The sequence below is a fragment of the Mirounga angustirostris genome, unplaced genomic scaffold (assembly GCF_029215605.1).
Source record: "Mirounga angustirostris isolate CCGP_5_RB_7025 unplaced genomic scaffold, mMirAng1.0.hap1 SCAF_13, whole genome shotgun sequence".
Taxonomy (NCBI): Eukaryota; Metazoa; Chordata; class Mammalia; order Carnivora; family Phocidae; genus Mirounga; species Mirounga angustirostris.
In genome coordinates this window covers 10925700-10930848 of record NW_026991721.1, presented here as the reverse complement: position 1 = coordinate 10930848, position 5149 = coordinate 10925700, and the positions used below count along the sequence as shown (strand labels likewise).

The 5149-nt window shown below is 44.0% G+C and overlaps 1 pseudogene; it reads right to left on the bottom strand.

The window, feature by feature from the left end:
• Positions 1–297: 297 nt before the first annotated feature.
• LOC123856370 (peroxiredoxin-1-like) lies at positions 298–1169 on the bottom strand (annotated as a pseudogene).
• Positions 1170–5149: the final 3980 nt, after the last annotated feature.

Sequence of the window (5149 nt, the reverse complement as noted above, 5' to 3'; positions counted from 1 at the left end):
CGAAGGCAGACGCTTAACGACTGAGCCACCCAATGACCTGAGCCGAAGGCAGATGCTTAAGGACTGAGCCACCCGGCCCCCCCTGCTCTATTGTTTAAAACAGTGCCATTCCAGTGCCTTTTGAATTGCTTCACAAACATGCAATCAAGAGATAGTTAGCAGTCAGTGTTTGGAATTTGTTTTGGCCCCAGGCAGGCTTCTTCTGTTTCCATTTTTTCCTGTGAAGCTAGCCAGTGTATAGCTTAGCATATATCTCCAGTTAACCTATTGATGCCTTTCACTACAACCTACACTATCTTTTTTTTCAGTTCAAGTTTAATAGAAACAACAAAAGACAAAAAGTGATGCCCTACTACTGTACATAACAGTTGGCCTGCCCCATAACAGCTCAGGCCCTTCTCTCCAGGGGAAGAAAGGCCGGCCTCCCCAACCCCTGCAGGAAAGGCCTGTCCTGTCCCCATACCACATCTGCACAGAGTCTAAAGTCTTATGTTCTAAGTATGACAATAGTACAAAAGAGATTTTGTTTTCATGGCCACCCACTGCAGCCCAGCCCTAAAATGACCTGGTGCTCACTTCTGCTTAGAGAAGTATTCTTTGCTCTGCACGGCAAGCTTGATGGTATCATTGCCAGGCTTCCAGCCAGCTGGGCACACTTCCCTATGCTTGTCAGTAAACTGGAAGGCCTGAACCAGTCACAGAGTCTCATCCACAGAGCGGCCGACAGGAAGGTCATTTACCGTGATCTGCCTAAGGATACCTTTATCATCAATGATAAAGTGGCCCCTGAATGAGATGCCTTCATCAGCCTTTAAGACTCCATAGTCCTGAGCAATGGTACGCTTAGGGTCTGATTCCAAAGGAATGTTCGTAGGTCCCAGTCCTCTTTGTTTCTTGGGTGTGTTGATCCATGCCAGGTGACAGAAATGAGAATCCACAGAAGCACCAATCACTTGACAGTTGAGTTTCTTAAATTCTTCTGCCCTGTCACGGAAAGCAGTGATCTCCATGGGGCACACAAAGGTGAAGTCAAGAGGGTAAAAGAAGAACACAACGTATCTTCCTTTGTAGTCAGATGGGCTGAGGTCTTTGAACTGGCCACCTGGCATAACAACCGTGGCTTTGAAGTTGGGGGCAGGATGCCCAATTTTGGCATTTCCTGAAGACATCTTGCTGTTGGCAGCTCTGAGAACAAAACCAATGAAGACAAGGCAGGAAGAAGACACCAACCTACACTATTTTTGAGAGAACCTTTAGGCTTGAATTTCTCCACACTCCGTTTCAAAGGAAATAACTTCCTTTGGATTTGAAGACCTCTGTTCTATGGTCAGCTACTCCCCATTCCCAGGCAAAAAATCTCTAAATCATAGCTCTGGTGCTGGGGTGTAGAAAAAATGACACACTTCGTTATGTGTGACGCTGCTACTTTAGGAGCTAAGTGCTCAGTGAAGGAGGGCAACAACCCAGGTCCCCTAGCTTGCCTCTCATGGTATGCAACCCAACTCATGAGCTGGAGGAGGGCAGTCAGGACCCAGTATCTCAGCAGTGTTGTGCCCAAGGAAGAGCCACAAGTGGGGTTGAGAAGAAAGAAGGAGGCCATGTTTCAGGTACATTCACCTGGAACTTAGCCTCACAACAGGCAGTGGGGGCAGGGTGAGAAGTGTTGATGTCCTGCCCCTCTCAGAAAGACAGCCCTCTGAGTGGGAGCTGGGGGAAGGTTGAAGAAGCAGGTCTAGATTTAAATATCACAGATTCTTGCTTTTTTCCCCGTGTTTTACTTGATTTGCCTTCAATAAATATTATTCATTGACTTTATGACCTTTTATAGACACATGAAATGCTTTTTAAGAATTTTTACCAGTTTGCCTGAGGATAGCTCTGTAAACCTCCTCACACTCTCAGGCTGGAAGTAGAATCTCTAAACCACTTTTTAAGTAGGATTTTACTACCATTATGTATTTTTTGATCTTATGTTTATGAAGTAGGAGAGCGAGATTCTTGTCTCATGGAGTCAAAGAATGAATCTTGTGGACAAAGGAGAGTGAGTAAAGTGAGAGAGTTTTGTTGAGCAAGGATGCAGATAAAGCTCTCAGGAGTGAGAGAGTTCCCCACTGGGTTGCCAACATGGGCCTCCACTGATGGTCTTTTATTTAGAACAGACCACAGAGCCTGTGGCCTTAACATTCTTGTGATGTCTTGGTTTGAGGAAGGACTGGTGATAACATCTTTAATGGCTTACCTCTTCTTTGGCGTCTGTTTACAATGTGACTGCCATTAAATATAACCCACCTTTGACGCCCAGGGCAGGATGGGCTGGTTTGTTCCCTTATTTCTGGTTTCCTTACCCCTCAGCATTTCTGGGATTTTCAGTGAGCCTGATAACATAGCCCCTACATGAGCCTAGTCATGTAGTCCCTTACCTATCCCTCCCTATCTGGGCTCTCTTGTCTCTTACTCATTTATACTATGGCAATATTTGTTAAGTACTAATAACACGCTATTACTCTTGGTATATTTTATATTAAATCTCATTAAATTCATTAAGTGAATAATTCATTGAATCTCAATAATCCTACTTTGTAACTTTTAATCAAATTTTTGCTTTTCTTATTGAGTAAACGTGCACCCTGAGATACAGACAAGTAACACATACCATGTCACAAAACTAATATGAGATGAGCATAGCCCTCTGGCTCTAGCATCCACATCCTTAAGCATTGTTCTAAAAATAAACCTTGTCGTGCACAGCTCTCCAGTTTTGTTGAGTGAAACTTGGAGGACACATTCCCAAGTAAGGAATTAATGAAATAAAGTAGAAGAATCATATTTAGGGTCTTTAAACTTCTTGTCAATTTTTCTAAAGGAAAGGAGTAAAGAAAGATTAAGGAAAGATGAGGTGAGGAGGAAGGAAGGAGGGAAGGAAGGAGGGAGGGAGGGAAGGCTGAAGAAGGATGAAGGACGGACTGTGCTCATCACTATGGTGCTAACATTGTCTGGTTCTATGTATTTCACTGCAGCCTCAGAGAAAAGTTAAGGTGTGAAGACAATTTGAGACACTCTGTATTTTAACTAATCTAAAGCAAGCAAGATTGTCTACGTTCTGAATTCACTTTTGATAAAAGGAACAGAGTAGAGCAATTTAGCCCACTGAAGGGTCTGGGGGTACACTTCTCACTGTTTGCTTACTTGCTTCTGGATCTAATGGGAGATTTTTATCACCTCCCAGGAGCACTTCTCTCTGCTGACTTCATTCATCATTCATTTGCTCCACATGCACAACCAGACTTCTAATAATTGTCAGAATTGATCTCGATCATTCTGTACATCACAGTAATTAAAACGGCTCCTTAGCATTGAAGGACTCAGAGTCTAGTTCTGTTCCTTCTTTCCCCCTGCCTGGGAAAGAATGCTTGAATGATAAAAACACTAATTCTCCCCAGTTTGTGGTCCAAAAATATGTTACTGGAGCAATGCCACCTTCTTCTGCCACCCCTGCAGAGTGTACAGTTACTCAAAGTCTATTTCCTACTCAGTAGTCCGATGAGATGAAAACTTGCCCATAATCAATTTTATTACAGATAGCCCTACTGGGGGCTCCAGGGTGGCTTAGTCAGTTCAGTATCTGCCTTCAGCTCAGGTCATGATCCTGGGTCCTGGGGTGGAGCACTGAGCACCTATCAGGCTCCCTGCTCAGCGGGGAGCCTGCTTCTCCCTCTCTCTCTGCCACCCCCCCCTCCCCTTGTGCTCTCTGGCTCTCTCTATCTCTCTGTCAAATAAATAAATAAAATGTTTAAAACAAATAGCCCTACTGCAAGGATCCCCTGGGAAACATAGCCAAAAGAAAGCTTATTTATGATAAAGGGCAATTCCCTCAGGAAAGCGGGAGTAAGGATACAGGGAAGGGAGGCAGGGGAGCAGAGAGGGGAAATACAGAGGCTCAGAGCACATCTCAGAGCTAGCCCCTGCTACAGGAAGCAGGCATGGTTGCCCCAGAGCCCCACCCTGCCCAGTGTCTATCTCCAGAGTCAGGGGTCTGTTTCCACATCCCAGAATTTACCCAAGGACCCCCTCAGAGGCCCCAGATCATGAAGAAAAGTGAAAAGTGGTGTGTACCTGGTTTGTTCCAGCACACAGACGTGGGGGTCCATGGTCTCCTGGACTGTTGCTTCTCTTCCAGGTCTGGCACAGACTGAGCCACCACGTTGGGGAAAAGATCTACACTCTGATCTCTCTGAAACTCCTCATTTGCTGTACTTCCACATCAAGGGGTTCTGATATGTTTAGGCAAATGCTGCTAATGGTTGATACTTATCAAACTTGGCTGCTCATAATTAGGAGCATTCTAGCCTATTCCTTATTCTAGCTGATAGCTCTATTTGCCACTCCCTCTAATTCTGTGCCCCTCCAGTTTGCTGACTAAAGTTCTCTTCATTGTCCCATCGTCAGTTCATTAAAATGGGTCCCTCTTCAGTAATCTCAGCTTCTTTCTGTGCCTCAGGTAGACCACTTCCTCAGACACACCTGAGGAGGACCAAGTTGCGGGTGAGTGTTGACAACAGTAGTTGTCGGCTTGGCCCCATGTCTCCTTTCTGTGCTTCAGAAGGAATTTACAGAAGTAAATATGGACAGATGGAATGGTAGAAACTCTTAGTGAAATAGGTTTTGTGCTGAGAACTTTAGGAACAATATCTCCTCAAATCCCTACAAGAAGACGCTGAACTACAGTTGACTCTTGAACAGTACAGGTTTGAACTGCATGGGTCCACTTATACACAGATTTGGGGTTTTTTTACAAATACAGTACAGTACTAAAAATGAATTTTCTCTTCCTTAGGATTTTCTAAACATTTTCTTTTCTCGAGCTTACTTTATAAGAATACAGTATATAATACGTATAACATACAAAATATGTGTTAATCAACTGTTTATGTTAGTAAGGCTTCTGGCCAACTGTAGACTATTAGTAGTTAAGTTTTGGGGGAGTCAAAAGTTATACTTGGGTTTTTGACTGTGGGGGGGTGGGGGGGATCAATGCCCCTAACCTGTATTGTCCAAGGATCAACTGTATTATATTCCTGATTTTATACTTGAGAGTGCTGGGATTTAGAGAAAAATGGTTTCCTTTTTCAGAGCAGAGAGTTACTAATGA